Consider the following 16,478-nt stretch of genomic DNA (forward strand, 5'->3'; position numbering starts at 1 on the left):
CATGTCCTCCCACTGTGCACAGCTCGAGTGTCAGACGGCGGCCATGCTGCGAGAGCCCGGGGACCCAGAGCCCAAATCCAAGCCTCGGGCTCGGCCCGGCCCGGATGTGCACGTGTGTCCAGGGTCTCCTGGGACAGCCATCTGCGCCTCGGGAAACCGCCTCTCCTGTGCCCAGGGGTCAGACGGCTCGCAGCCGGGCCCGGTCCGACTGGAAAAACCTGCACCGAGGCCGGGGTGACCGCGGGCTGACCGGGGAAGAGGACAGGATGCTGGCAGTGAGAACAGAGGCCAGAGAGATGCTGACGTTCCACCAGGAAAGGCAAGGCCCGCCTTCCCCGCAGGGAGCCCGGGCTGAGGAGGGGGCCGAGGAGGGGGCCGAGGAGGGGGCCGAGGAGGGGGCTGAGGAGGGGGCCAAGGAGGGGGCCGATGCCCTGGAGTTCCGGGTGGGGGGCGCCACTGAGCCCCGACTGCTGCCAGCTCGCCCAGCTTCTCAGCCTGGCTCCCTGCCGGCCAGGACAGGGGAGCCCTGCCCTCAGCGCCACTCCTAGGATGCCCTGCAGGTAAACTTGGAGACTCAGGGTCCCCGTGTCTGCTGTGACGGCTTCTCTGGTGAGGGAGGACATGAGGAGGCTCAGGCCCCACCCCCGACCCCAACTCACCTGGGGGACAGAGCCCACCCCTGACCCTCACTCACCTGGGAACAGAGCCCACTCCTGACCCTCACTCACCTGGGGACAGAGCCCACCCCTGACCCTCACTCACCTGGGGACAGAGCCCACCCCTGACCCTCACTCACCTGGGGGACAGAGCCCACCCCTGACCCTCACTCACCTGGGGGACAGAGCCAACCCCTGACTCTCACTCACCTGGGAACAGAGCCCACCCCTGACCCTCACTCACCTGGGGACAGAGCCCACACCTGACCCTCACTCACCTGGGGACAGAGCCCACCCCCGACCCTCACTCACCTGGGGACAGAGCCCACACCTGACCCTCACTCACCTGGGGACAGAGCCCACCCCGACTCCAACTCACCTGGGGACAGAGCCCACCCCAACTCCAACTCACCTGGGGACAGAGCCCACCCCTGACCCTCACTCACCTGGGGACAGAGCCCACCCCTGACCCTCACTCACCTGGGGACAGAGCCCATCCCTGACCCCTACTCACCTGAGGAACAGAGCCCACCCCTGACCCTCACTCACCTGGGGACAGAGTCCACCCCCGACCCTCACTCACCTGGGGACAGAGCCCACACCTGACCCTCACTCACCTGGGGACAGAGCCCACACCCGACCCTCACTCACCTGGGGACAGAGCCCACCCTGACCCTCACTCACCTGGGGACAGAGCCCACCCCTGACCCTCACTCACCTGGGGACAGAGCCCACACCTGACCCCTCACTCACCTGGGGACAGAGCCCACCCCTGACCCTCACTCACCTGGGGACAGAGCCCACACCTGACCCTCACTCACCTGGGGACAGAGCCCATCCCCGACCCTCACTCACCTGGGGGACAGAGCCCACCCCTGACCCTCACTCACCTGGGGACAGAGCCCACACCTGACCCTCACTCACCTGGGAACAGAGCCCACCCCTGACCCTCACTCACCTGGGGACAGAGCCCACACCTGACCCCTCACTCACCTGGGGGACAGAGCCCACACCTGACCCTCACTCACCTGGGGACAGAGCCCACCTCCGACCCTCACTCACCTGGGGACAGAGCCCACCCCTGACCCTCACTCACCTGGGGGACAGAGCCCACCCCTGACCCTCACTCACCTGGGGGACAGAGCCCACCCCTGACCCTCACTCACCTGGGGACAGAGCCCACCCCTGACCCTCACTCACCTGGGGACAGAGCCCACCCCTGAATCCCGCCTTCCTCCCCAGGATCTGGCTGGGGAACGTTGCAGCCTCAGCCCCTGCGCCGTCCTGGCCGCCCCGCGGACTCACCACCGCTGCCCTCCGTTCTGCAAGGCAGAGTCTCGTCTCTCTGAGCTGACGGACGCCAGGTGCCGACTGCTGTGCGGCTCACAGGCAGCGACAGAAGCCGCCGCCTTCACGCAGCCGGCCAGCGGCCTCTCTTCGTTCTGATCACCCTGTGAGGGTCCACACCCTGGATGGGGACTGAGGCCTGAGTGCAGGAAGTTTCCCAGAGGATGCGTCTCATGTCTGACTTGAAAACCCGAGTTTTAACCAAGGAGAGCTGAGCCCGCGGGCCGGGCAGCCCCTCCTGCTGCAGACCACACCTGTCTCCAGGGAGGGCACCCAGGGGGCCTCAGTGTCCGCCCCATGAGGCTCTGTCGCCAATAGAACCGCCTCCTGGGCGAGGAACTGCCACTGGTTGGCACAGGTGCCCTCGTGGAAGCCGCGTGCGTCCCCGACTCTCGCTGTCTGTGTCCTGCTGCTGTCATGGAATCCACAGATCGCGTGACCGACAACCAGCAGCGCTTTGCCGTCTGGGAGTCCAGATCACAGGGCTGGCGTCTGGCTACGTGGCCAGTGCAGTGCAGGCGGCAAGACAGGCCCAAGCTCGCTTCTGTACCCCGCCGGCTCCCGTGAGCACGCTGTGAACACGCCGTGAACACACATGCCCGCGGGCGGAGCGCTCACAGCCCGGAACATTCTCACAGGGCCCTCCTCTCAACACTGCTGCGTCGGGGACGAACCTCAGCAGGTGAATCGGGGGACAGGTGCAGGCCCCAGTGCTGTTTTACACCCCTCTAGCCAGACCCCACCCCGTCCCCAGCAGCCAGCTGCCCTGCTGGGTTCTGCTCCAAGGTTTCTCCAAGCAAGCCCGGTTCAGCTGGCCAGGACCCCGCCCACACGCCCTCCAGCCCTGGCCCTGGTGGGGACCCTCGGCCTCCCCACACACGGCTTCCGAAGGCCCACACGCGGCCTTTAGGGAAGAGCCCTCTGTCTCTCGCGGGGACTTGTGGAGCGCAAGCCCTGTGACTGCCTGTGGCTGCAGCCCGTTGACTCCCTGGCCCCGAGAGAGAGCGAGTCTGGGTTCTCTCCTGTTTGCTCTCAATGCCCAGGGCCCTGCAGGGGCAGCAGGCTGGGGAGACGTGGGGAGCTCGGTGCCTGACATTTATCATGTATGACGCTTTTATTTACTGTGTGTGAGAGGCAGGGAAACACACACACAGAGGGGGAGAGCGCGGGAACAGGACCGGAGGGAGCGCTCCCAGCTGCTGTTCCCTCTGCGAATGCCCACGACAGCTGGAGGTGGGCCAGGCAGTGAGGATTCCATCCAGGTCTCCCATGGGGGTGACAGGGGCCCGGCCACTTGGGCCGTCACCTGCTGCCTGCCAGTCTGCATGGGCAGGAAGCTGGAGCTGGGAACAGCCTCTCCCTGGCCCCAGCACAGCGCCGGCCGAGCCCTCTTCCCTGTGGCCCCGCTGCACTGCTGTTTGCTCGCTTGGCTGCGTCCAGACTCGGTCCGACTGGGTGAGGCCCTGCTGTCACCCGGCCTCTGCGCCTCACAGCTGACGTCAGAGCCTGGGTGCTGGCCCTCGGTGGGCTGGCTCCCACGTTCCAGGGCCCTCGTTATTCTCGGCTTCTGTCACCGCAGGCACAGCACAAACGCGTGTTGGATGAGCAAGTCCCCTCGCTTCACGTGCCCGGCTACAGCCAAGACCTGTGGCCGCCCAGGCTGTGCCGTGCGTGGTTTTGCAGGCGTCCTGATGCTTTCGGCTGCCGAATCGTAGGTTTTTCCCTGTGCCCCTCCCAGGCAGACGGAGCTGGTTCTGGACTTGATTCCTCAGAAGTGGCCGGTGGTGGCAGTGACCAGTGGGCTCTCTGGCCTCCCTGAGCCAGTCCTGGGGATGGGACTGGGGCCAGTGCTGCCGTGTTGCTGAGCTCCCCGGCCGCGCCCCGAGACGCCGTTTGTGCAGAGCCCTGCCCTGGGCATCAGGGTTGGCCCCCGGGCCCTGGCACCCGACCTCTGCTGAGCCCGTGACGAGGAGTGAGCCCCCTCTTCCCTCCCCGTTGAAGGACATTTCTGGAGACACACTTTCATGACTGGCCTGACTTTGTGACTGTTCAGCACCGTGGCCTCTGCTCTCAGAGCAACCAGCAGCCACGTAGTTTTTTTTTTTTTTTTTTTTTTTTTTTTTTTTTTAAAGACATTTATTTTACTTGTTTGGAAGGCAGACAGAGATCTTCCACCGGCTGGTTCGCTCCCCGAATGCCTGCAGTGGCCGGGACTGGGCAGGGCTGCAGCGGGGAGCTGGAGCTCCACCCAGGTCCCCCACGTGAGTGGCAGGGCCAGCATCGGCTGCCTCCCCGGGTGCAGCCAGCAGGAAGCTGGAGCCCTGATATGGGCTGTGGCCATCCCACGTGGCGTCTTAACCCTTCTCCGTGTTATTTCTCACGTCCCTGGTACTGCTGCTCTGTAGTTCAGCTGGGTCCCTCCCCGCATGGCCGCAACGGCCAGAGCTGTGCTGATCCGAAGCAGGAGCCAGGAGCTTCTTCCGGGTCTCCCATGCAGGTGCAGGGCCCAAGGACATGGGCCATCTTCTGCTGCTTTCCCAGGCCACAGCAGAGAGCTGGGCCGGAAGTGGAGCAGCTGGGACTCAAACCGGCACCCATGTGGGATGCTGGTGCCATAGGCGGTGGCTTTACCTGATATGCCACAGTGCCAGCCCCATCTGCCTTTCAATAAATAAATAAATCTTTGAAAAAAATGCTAGTTCAGGTGCCGGTGTTGGGGTTCAGGGTTTGGGTAGCTGCCTACGACACAGCATCCCATTCAGGTCCTGGCTGCTCCACTTTGTGTCCAGCTCCCTGCTGGTGCACCTGGGAGGGCAGTGATCCAAGTGCCTGGGCCCTGCACCCATGTGGGAGACCTGGATGGAGCTCCTGGCTCCTGGCTTCAGCCTGGCCAAGCCTTGGCCATTGTGGCCATCTGGGGAGTGAACCAGCGGAGAGAAGATCTCTCTCTAAATCTGTCTTTCAAACAAATAAAATAAATCTTTTTTAAAAAGTTAGTTCAAATGTTTCCAAAATTCTTTTTCTAGTAAAATACAACATTCACATCTGGCTTGGCCCACTACAGCCAAGCTTTTAAAAGCTGATGCTCTTGGGGCTGGCGCTGTGGCACAGCGGGTTAACGCCCTGGCCTGAAGCACCAGCATCCCACATGCGCGCCGGTTCAAAACCTGGCTGCTCCACTTCCAATCCAGCTCTTTGCTATGGCCTGGGAAAGCAGTGGAAGATGCCCAAGTCCTTGGGCCCCTGCACCTGCGTGGGAGACCTGGAGGAAGCTCCTGGCTCCTGGCTTCAGATTGGCACAGCTCCGGACATTGCAGCCAACTGGGGAGTGAGGCAGCGGATGGAAGACCTCTCTCTCTCTCTCTCTCTCTGCCTCTCCTCCTCTCCTCTCTCTGTGCATCTCTGACTTTCAAATAAATAAATAAAATCTTTTTTTTAAAAAAAAGCGGATGCTCTTATTCCTGAACACAGCCAGATACTGAAGGCAAAGACAATTAAAATGCAAAGCCGAGACTCGGCACCGTGAGCGCAGGAGAGAGCGCCGCGGCGAGGCTCGGCGTCTCCCGTCCTGCGGAGGACCCTGCGTGAGCTCGCGCTGCGCTTTGCTGAGAGCTGGAGTGATTCACCGCTCTCTGCTGGACAGAAACGTCCTGGGGCCACCATCGTCCTGGGGCCACCATCGTCCTGGGGCCACCATCATCCTGGGGACCACCATCGTCCTGGGACCACCATCGTTCTGGGGACCACCATCATCCTGGGGACCACCATCGTCCTGGGGACCACCATCGTCCTGGGACCACCATCGTCCTGGGGCCACCATCGTCCTGGGGCCACCATCGTCCTGGGGACCACCATCATCCTGGGGACCACCATCGTCCTGGGACCACCATCGTCCTGGGGACCACCATCATCCTGGGGACCACCATCGTCCTGGGGACCACCATCGTCCTGGGGCCACCATCGTCCTGGGGACCACCATCATCCTGGGGACCACCATCGTCCTGGGGCCACCATCGTCCTGGGGACCACCATCATCCTGGGGACCACCATCGTCCTGGGACCACCATCATCCTGGGGCCACCATCATCCTGGGGCCACCATCATCCTGGGGTCACCATCGTCCTGGGGACCACCATCATCCTGGGGCCACCATCGTCCGGGGACCACCATCATCCTGGGGCCACCATCATCCTGGGGCCACCATCGTCCTGGGGACCACCATCATCCTGGGGACCACCATCATCCTGGGGACCACCATCATCCTGGGGCCACCATCGTCCTGGGGACCACCATCGTCCTGGAGCCACCATCGTCCTGGGGACCACCATCGTCCGGGGACCACCATCGCGACAGCCGTGCCCCACAGTGCACTCGGCCACCCTGGGCGTGGATGTCTCTTGTGACACCAGCGTCCGGTCCCAGCTGCTCTGCGCCCCGTCCGGCTCCCTGCCGGTGTGCCTGGGAAGGCGGCAGAGGTGGCCCCGGCACTCGCCCTCTCTCGGGCCACCATCCACGCAGATCCGTCTGAGGGCCTCAGCCCCGCCTGGCGACCCCTCCGTCTCGTCCTCCGACACTGGGCCCCACGGGCACGAGAAAAGAAGCCCATGCCAGGCCGGCGTGTGCAGACTCCCGGGCCTTCCGACTTTAAAATGTGCCGAGTGGACGCGTACTTTTTAGTTTCCTCTTTCAAAGGAAAATCCTCGGGCCCAGGTCATCGGGCCCCCCGTAAGATGGTGTCTGTGTGGGCGGGGAGGCCCAGAACTTGGGTAGGGGATTCCAGTGGGGCCTTCTTATCAGAGTGACCTTTCTGGAATTAAAATTGGGCTTGGTTCGATATTAATTTATTTCTTTTTTTAAATAAACTTATTGCTTAATTCTGTTTTTCCACTAACTCCCCCCCCCCCCCCAATTCTTTCCAGTTTTTTGAGAGGGGGTGGGAGGAGGAGAGAGAGAGAGAGAGAGAGAGAGAGAGAGAGCTCTCCGATCTGCTGGTTCACGCCCTAGATGGCCACAGTCCGCAGTCCAGGCTGAAGCCGAAGCCAGGAGCAAGGCGCTCAATCCCGGTCTCCCCCGTGGGTTTCAGGACCTGGTTACCTGTGCTTTCTGGGGGCTCCCAGGGTGTGCATTAGCAGGAAGCCGGAGTCGGGAGCTGGAGCCACGCTGGGTGCTCCGGCGTGGGCCACAGACATCTCAGCCGCCACGGTAACGTGTACTTTGAAGCAAACAATCGAAACGACGCCACCTTTCAGACACACATTTCAGTGAGATGCAGACAAACATAAGGGGTGGGGGCTATCTGCCATGCCAAGGACACTTGAGGACGAGTCTCTGGGCTTCCGTCCGCACTGAGCACCCCAGCCCCGAAATGCATGATGTACTACAGTGTTGTGGTGCAGTGGGTGAAGCTGCCACCTGTGTTGCTGGTTCGAGTCCCGGCTGCTCCGTTTCTGACCCAGCTCCCTGCTAATGCACCTGGGAAAGCAGTGGCAGATGGCCCAAGTGCTTGGGCCCCTGCACCCACGTGGGAGACCTGGCTTCAGCCTGGCCCAGCCCTGGCCATTGCAGCCACTTGGGGAGTGAACCAGTGGTTGGAAGGTCTCTCCCCCCTCCACCCCGTCACTCTGCCTTTCACATAAATCATCGCATCTTCAGGAACACCCCAGCTCCTCCAGGCTTTGTAGCAGAGGAGGAGACGCAGAGGGAAGCTAGGACTCCCGTTCCCTCCTGCACTGTGGGTTGGGCGTGTCGGGGACTGCTGGAGTTGAACTTGGCCCCACAGGCAGACTTGGGCGGCAGCAGTGGAGGCAGGGCGCCGCCCCCAACAGAGAGGAGAGGACGGGGCTTCCACCTTCACGGTCACTGCTGCTCCTCACCCCGTCCAACCCCTTCTCCTACAAGTGCCTCACCCTGGGTTCCGGTACAAAGGGGCCTGTAAGGGTTTGGGGCCCCTGCGGAGCACCCTGGGAGCAGAGCAGCCTCCGTGGCGGGGAGCCCTGGCCCTGCCGCTGACTCAGCCCTGGGCACAGCCCAACCCCCAGCCGCCGTGTGACGGAGCCGCAGCCTGTGCCCTCCGAGAACCCCGGTGTTCTCATCCTGCCCATCCTGGTAGCGCCAGCTCGGTGTGGGGACGCGCACATCCACGTCCAGCGAGAGGGCACTGTTGTTGTCACCGGGGACGGGCTGCGCCTGTGACTTATTCCAGACACAAAAAGCAACACGTGTTAAAACATCCTTCGTGGGCCGGCGCTGCTGCTCACTAGGCTAATCCTCCGCCTGCGGCGCCGGCACCCCGGGTTCTAGTCCCGGTCGGGGCGCCGGATTCTGTCCCGGTTGCCCCTCTTCCAGGCCAGCTCTCTGCTGTGGCCTGGGAGTGCAGTGGAGGATGGCCCAAGTGCTTGGGCCCTGCACCCCATGGGAGACCAGGAGAAGTACCTGGCTCCTGCCTTCGGATCAGCGCGGTGTGCCGGCCGCAGCAGCCATTGGAGGGTGAACCAACAGCAAAGGAAGACCTTTCTCTCTGTCTCTCTCTCTCACTGTCCACTCTGCCTATAAAAAAAAAAAATCCTTCGTGTGTTTGAACCACTGGGCCCTGGTTCACCGGGACAACTGGCCGGCGGTGGTGAGCGCAGGAATGGAAGCTCGCGTCTTTCCAGGGCGGTGCAGGGAAGGACCGCGCCTGGCTGCTGGGCGGGGCCAGGACCCTCGGTGCACCAAAGCCAGCCTCCTGTGGGTAGAAGACCCCCGCCGTCTGCAGTCTGCCTCTTCAAGGGGCTCGCTCAGCCTCCCCCGCCCCCGCGTGTCTCAGGATCTCAGAGGAGGGCGGCGTGCAAACCACAGTTCAGAACTCGCTTCTCCATCTCCACCGATGCATCACAGGTGGCCCCGGCGTCCCCACCACGGACTGCTTTCCAGATACACACATCTCAGGATCAGTTACACGTCATTGCTCAAACTATGAAATACTCCACGCATGCAGCTCACACACGCAATGTACAAAAGGTCCTGAGAGAAAGCAAAGTGGCGCTGGTGTCTGTGCCTGGGTTAGGAGACAGATTCTTGCAGATAGGGACCGTGCCGGGGCCCCGACATGCCCACCACACTTGTGCTGCGTTTATCGGTTTCTTTCTCTTTTTCAGTTTCACATTGTGGTACGTGTCCATCTCTGACAACACAGAATCAAGTTCTGAGTGTCTACACTCTACATGCATGAGACCTACACCCTGGTTTGCACCCAACACCTCCAGCCCCAGGTTCCCCCCTGCCCCGGGGTGCAGCTGTGGCTCAGCTCCAGAGGTTGGGGTTCAGCTCTGGAGCCAGAGTTGGCTTCACGGCCACTTCTAGCACGGGGGTGGAGTTGGTTTCCGAGCAGGTGGGCTGCTCCCGGGAGACGTGCTTCCCCTAAAGTCCAGCAAGCTGGCAAGGGAGGGTGTGAGGGGTGGTTGTAGGCACCAAGTCGACTGAGCTGCAGGATGCCCAGGCGGCTGGTCACCACTGTCCGTGGTGTGCCTGGGAGGGTGGCGGTGGGAGAGACAGGCATGGGAGTGGGTGGACAGAGAGAGGAAGCTGGCCCTCCCAGCTGGTCCCAGGTGGTCATTGCCCAGTCTGAGGGCCTGAATGCAACTAAAAGGTGGAAGCAGGCTGAGTGTGCTGCTTGCAGTGTAGACCGGAATCCGTAACATTGGCTGTCTGCACGCTCACTGTGCTGTTTGCAGTGTAGACCGGAATCCGTAACATTGGCTGTCTGCACGCTCACTGAGCTGCTTGCGGTGTAGACCGGAATCTGTAACATTGGCTGTCTCTGCACGCTCACTGTGGAGGCCGTGGGCCCTGGGACTTCTCGGCCTCCGTCACCGCACGAGCCAATGTCTCCACACGGTGGCCTCTTGGTTGTTTCTCCAGAGAACCCTGACTCGCACGGACTTCGGTCCGCAGAGTGATTTAGAGGACAGAACGTGAAGTCTTAGCTTTCCCGATTGGCTCTGGGGCTTCTGGCCTTGACTCTCTTCCGCTTAGCCTTAAACATGCTAATGACTGTACCTCCAATAATGCAGAGAGCACTGATAGTCCAGGGTGCGATCTGGCCATGGAGACCCTCCAAACAGCTACACTGAATACTCGTGATCAAGGATATGAATGACTGTATTCATTGATTTATTTGAAAGTCAAAGTTACAGAGGGAGAGAAAGAGATACAGATACTGCTGGTTCACTCCCCAAATAGCCGCAAGAGCCAGGGCTGGGCCAGGCCGAAGCCAGGAGCCAGGAGCTTCCTCTGAGTCTCCCATGTGTGTGGCAGGGGCCCAGGCACTGGATCATCTTCTGCCGCCTTCCCAGGTGCATGAGCAGGGAGCTGGATCAGAAGTGGAGCAGCCGGGACTCGAACCAGTGCCCATATAGGATGCCAGCACTGCAGGTGGCGGCTTAACCCACTACACCACAGCGCCGGCCCCATGGCCAGTTGCTGGACAAAGTGGTGAAAGACACGGATGAGCTAGGGATGCAGACACCCAATCAGATGCCGCATCGGTGACCCGGAGCTTCTGTGTGTGGCCCAAGGGCGCGCCTTCTCTCCCGCAGGCACAGGGCTGAAACTACTGGAAACCAAAGGCAGACCCTCACCTGAGTGACAGGGATACAGCGAAAGTCACAGTAGGGCGTTGCTGGGGAAAGAGCAGGATCGTCCGAGAGGAGTTCAGGGCGTGCGGGAGGACCCTGGCAGAGCTGGGGGCACCGAGTCCCCAGGCTCCAAAGAGTCTTTGCCAGAGGAAGGGGCCCCCTCGTCCCCAGGGGCAACACAGGCCTCCCCACCTCTGCTGAGGGGCCCACTCGGCATCACCTGGGAAGCCACAGTGGCCTCGCCTGAGACGGCGCAGACCCTCCTCAAGAACCCCTACCGCGGCCGGCGCCCCGGCTCACTAGGCTAATCCTCCACCTGCGGCGCCGGCACACCGGGTTCTAGTCCCGGTCGGGGCGCCGGATTCTGTCCCGGTTGCCCCTCTTCCAGGCCAGCTCTCTGCTGTGGCCCAGGAGGGCAGTGGAGGATGGCCCAAGTGCTTGGGCTCTGCACCCCATGGGAGACCAGGAGGAAGCACCTGGCTCCTGGCTTTGGATCGATGCAGCGCACTGGCCATAGTGGCCATTTGGGGGGTGAACCAACGGAAAAAGGAAGACCTTTCTCCCTGTCTCTCTGTCTCTCTCTCTCATTGTCTAATCTGCCTGTCAAAAAAAAAAAAAAAAAAAAAAAAAAAAAAAAAAAAAGAACCCCTACCGCAATGAAACCCAAGGGGCAGCAGGGCCCCGCGGGAGAGGTCTGGAGTGTGACCCACGGAGACGCATGCTGCACTCTAATTCCCAGAAGAAGGAATCCGGGGCAGCCGCGCGTGGTGAGCTGGTTACGCCGGCTTCCCCGGTCGGAGCGCTGGTCAAGCCCTGGCTGCTCTGCTTCAGTCCAGCTCTCTGCCGCGGCGTCTGGGAGGCAGCGGCTGCCACCCCGCGGGAGACCCAGATGGAGTCCTGGCTCCTGGCCCCAGCCTGGCCCAGCCCTGGCTGTGTGGCCACCTTGGGGAGTGAACCAGCAGATGGACGCTCTCTCTCTCTCTCTCTCTCTCTCTCTCTCTGATGTGCTGCCTTTCCAAGAAGCAAACCTTTTAAAGAGGAGGAATCTGGGGAGCACGTGTGACAGCGGTATCAGGGTGGGATAGTGGCGGACGGGTCAGAATGAATGCGCCCATGTCGGCTCTGCTGAGTCTGCATTTACTGCTGCCGCGAGGGAGTTGGGAAGGGCTCTGTCAGGTCGGTTGTTTGGTTAGCTGGCTGGCTGGCTGGTTAGCTGGCTGGTTGGTTAGATGGCTGGTTGTTTGGTTAGCTGGCTGGTTGGTTAGCAGGTTGTTTGGTTAGCTGGTTGGTTGGTTTTCTGGCTGGTTGGTTAGTGGGTTGTTTGGTTGGCAGGTTGTTTGGTTAGCTGGCTGGTGGGTTAGCTGGGTGGTTGGTTATCTGGCTGGTTGGTTAGCTGGGTGGCTGGTTATCTGGCTGGTTGGTTAGCTGGGTGGCTGGTTATCTGGCTGGTTGGTTAGCAGGTTGTTTGGTTAGCTGGTTGTTTGGTTAGCTGGCTGGTTGGTTAGCTGGCTGGTTGACACAGGGATCAAAGGATGGCCTGCTGCGAGCAAACCAGACTTGCTTTGGTTTGATTTAGAGACGTGGATTCAAAGGCTGAGGCAGTGCAGTGCTCCAGTGGACCTGTCACTCAAGACCTACTCAGCCACATGAGGAGGGCCAGAGCGCCCACCTGCACCAGCGCTTCAAGAAGTAAGTGTGAGGAGAGCGTGGCACCGTGCTTGCTCTTTCTACAGGGAGGAGTGCACCACACTGGGCCACCGAGATGCCGAGGGTCAGACGGATCCCAGGGTGGCAGGGACCGGTCCCCCGGGGTGAGACTCAGCACAGTCACAGCACCACGGGGCAGGCTGACTTGTGAGAACGCATGACACAGGCAGGCGGCTGTGGGGTTTCTGGATGTGCCCACAGCCGCTGGATTCTTACTAGAAATGTTCTAGATCGAGTGAGCAAAACTCGAACCAGAGTCATCAGAGGATCACCGCTCCTCAATCAGTTCCCAGATGGGAGCCAGTTTCAGACCCAGAATCTTCCGGATAAAGCAGACACCAGGTCCCGCCTCCCCAGAGAGACCCACGGCTGTCTGCACTGGGGGAGAAAGTGATCAGAGCGTCGGGGCTCACAGACACCGGCGCTGGACCGGCACTGCTGCCAGGAGACCCGAACCACCGCTGTGAGCCTGCAGCTGGAGGTTCGGTGACCAGTGGGGCTTTAGCTCAGGTCCTCATCTCCCTGGGCCTAGTGAGCCCCCAAACCCAAGCTGTGGTCACTCCCCCGTTTCCAATGCATCATCAGAGGGGACATGCCCGGAGCTGGCAGAGTCCCCGCACACCTGGAGCTCGCAGAGTCCCCGCACTGGGAGAGGGGAGTTCCCTTCCATTGGCCGTCAGAGCAGAGAAGACCTCCTGGTTTACAGACGGCTCTGCCCCGTATGCACACGCCGGCTCCGAGTGGACAGCTGCAGACTCCGGCCCCCCTGAAGGATGGCAATGCAGGGACACCCTCCAGCTTCAGGGCTCAGGGCAGTCCACCTGGCCGTGCACCCCCTGAGGAGGACAAGTGGCCAGATAGGTGCTGGGCCGACTCATCGGCTGGGGCCAGTGCTTCGGCTGATCTTGTGCGACGAGGATTGGGAAATCGGCGACAAAAACAAACAGGGAGAAGTGTGCGGCCAGACCTCTGGATGGGTGGACGCCAAGCAGGTATCTGGGCCCTGGGAGAAGGCTCAGCAAGGTGAGACCTCGGCAGCGGGGGCTTTAATAATCAGGTGGGGGGGGGGGTAGGATGGTGTGCTCTGTGATGCCTGTGAGCTCTCACCACACAGGGCTCGTGAGCCAGCGGCCAGGGCGACAGGGCTCCCACTCTCGTCAGCAGCAGAGATCCACAGTGTTCCCAGGGTGACCTGCCGGGTGGTTATATTGGACGCCGCCATCCAGGCAGGGGCAGCGTCTGTCCTTACTGGAACGGGCCCTGACTCTGCAAACAGACTCGCCTTCCTTGCAGGCAATGCTTCTGCACACACTCCCCTCGCGGGCCTGCCCGACACCAACCGCCGTGGCCACTGCTGCTGGCCAGGGGACTCACTCGCAGCCAGGGAAGTGTGGCAACGGGACCGGGCCCTCCAGAGCAGCCAGCTTGCAGCAACAGCGCGATGGCTTTGTGAAGTCTCACTTGGAGTGACAGCTGGGTGGCCGCGTGCTGTGGGGCTGGGGCACCATTCTTTACAAGGGGGTGGATGCCCACAGACTCCGGAATCCAGGGGTGCAAGTGGGAGGGGCTTCGCTCCTTACGCCACTGGGCGATCTGCTAGCAAACCTTTTGCTTCCTGTGCTCTGCTGGCCACAGGGAGGAATGCTGTCGCCAGGAGCCTCAACCAGCATCCCATGACATTTGAACTGGGGGCTGCTGCCCGGGCTCTGGGCTCACTCATCATGCCTCCGGCTAAGCAGGCAGAGAAGAGAATGTGGTACTGGCGGGGGTGATTTTTTTTGCTTGTTTTTAAATAATTATTTTATTTACCTTGAAAGAGTTACAGAGAGGTAGAGCCAGAGAGAGAGAGGTCGTCCATCCTGCTGGTTCACTCCCCAAATGACTGCAACGGCCAAAGCTGAGCTGATCCAGAGCCACGAGCCAGGAACTTTTTCCAGGTCTCCCATGTGGGTACAGGGGTCCAAGGGCTTGAGCCGTCATCTACTGCTTTCCCAGGCCATAGCAGAGAGCTGGATCAGAAGAGGAGCAGCTGGGACTTGAACCAGCGCCCATATGGGATGCCAGCGCTGCAGGCTGGGGCTTTAACCCACTGCGCCACAGCGCTGGCCCCAAGGTGGGGGTGATTGATCCGGACTGCCGAGGAGAAGTGAGACTACTCTCCACAAGGCAGGTGAGACGCGGTGTCTGGGATACGTTGGAGGGCTGAGGGGTCTCCTGGCAATACCATGTTTCTGTTTAAGCCAATGGAAAACTCTTCTTCTTTTAAAGATTTATTTATTTGAAAGGCAGAGTTACAGAGGCAGAGAGAGAGGTCTTCCATCTGCTGGTTCACACCCAGATGGCTGCAATGGCCGGAGCTGTACCAACTCGAAGCCAGGAGCCAGGAGCTTCTTCCGGGTCTCCCAGGCAGGTGCAGGGACCCAAGCACTAGGGCCATCTTCCACTGCTTTCCCAGGCCATAGCAGGGAGCTGGATTGGAAGTGGAACAGCCAGGACTTGAACCAGCATCCATGTGGGATGTCGGCACTGCAGGCAGCAGCTCTACCTATGCCACAGCTACACCACAGCGACAGCCGCAGTGGAAAACTCTTAACGATACCACCAGGCATGAGTGTGGGTGGCTGAGGTTTGGGTCCATCACCAGGTGAAGAACCCGACCAGCTGAGGAGCCGGCAAAGGCAAAGGCAACTACAGAACGGGTGGCGGAAGACATCATACCAGCTCTGCCCCTGCGACCACTACGGCAATGAGGGGCGTCCTGAGGGTCGAGTTTCCTCCTTATTTTGTTCTGATAATCTCTCTCTCTCTCTCTCTCTCTCTCTCTCTGTGTGTCTTTGTTTGCTTTCCTCTCTTATTCTGTTATCACACACCGGTGTTAACCTTATCTCACCGTATTACGGTTACTGATTTGACTTCACAGGGTGTAAGCTCTGGGGTGTCGGGACGCACAACGCCACCTGCTCCCCTAGGGAAGGCATCCGCCTGCTGTGTGCCGGGCACCGCATCCCTCGAGCAGTCATCGCCTTTGGAGTTCAGCGGGTTTAAGGAGCTGCGTGTGGGCGCCACGCTGCCCACGGGTGGCCTGGTGCTGGGCACTCTGTAGGCTGCTCTTTGACCGAGCCATGGGGTGCCCAGAGCGCAGGCTGAGCGTGAATCCTGGGAGTATCTGGTCGACATGAGTGCAAGGAAGAAAGCAGGAGTCCAACAGAGAGGTGGAGGGGGGTCGGAGTGCCCTCCGCCTGACCACTCCGCGAGGGAGCCACCCTCCCCTCCTGCCCGCCGCATGCCCACTTCTCAGCGCTTCTCAGGGCCTCAGACGGGGGCTTGACGTACGTCCATGACGTGCTGGCTCTCAGAGCTCTGAACAACGTACAGGCGCTCCTGGGACAGCCTCGTAGCCACCTGAGCCTTGTGCATCCCTTTATATGCACACGCACCAAATACCATCTAACCATCGATCAGTCTATCATCTGCCTACCTATCGATCGGTCTTCCTATCATCTATGTATGGATCTCCTGTGGGTTCTGACTGTGGAAACTGGGTTTTGGGCAAGGGCTAAACGGATAGACGCGCATGCTACTCAGTGTGTGAGTGGACGTAGCGGTCAGTCCTGGCAGGCAGCAAACACACCGGCAAAACAGGAGTGAGCGGGTTGCCATGGGAACACAGCTGGACCTGAGGCCTGGGTGGGATTGTCCTCAGGGGCCTTGGGGGGGGGGGGAGGGGGCAGAGCACACCTGGGCAGCACGGGGTGAGGTGTGGCTGCCAGGGACAGGAAGGCAAGACAAGGCAGCCTTGATTGGTGAGATCCGGCTTTCTGCCTCTTCCTCCTCCTTTGAAAGCAAACCACATGGACTTGCATACCTTGGAGGCGGGCTCAGCGGGTTAGATTGACATAAGACGCATTCACAGGGCAAACGCCACTCGCCAGGAAGGGGATCCCACAAAAATCCGAGACTTGAAGAAAAGCACAGAGGACTGAGTCTTCCAGAAGTTCATGGAAAAAGTGTACTGTGCAAAGTCAGGCGCCGCATCCAAAAACCGCGTCTTCACCTTCCCCGTCGAGCGCCCCGAGCGCCCCAGGGTGCGAGTGCAGAAAGGAATCCAGGGTTGGAGCTCGGGCATCGGAAACGTCTGGGGGTCAGCCCTTGG

This window comes from Oryctolagus cuniculus, chromosome 4 (genome assembly GCF_964237555.1).
Source record: "Oryctolagus cuniculus chromosome 4, mOryCun1.1, whole genome shotgun sequence".
Taxonomy (NCBI): Eukaryota; Metazoa; Chordata; class Mammalia; order Lagomorpha; family Leporidae; genus Oryctolagus; species Oryctolagus cuniculus.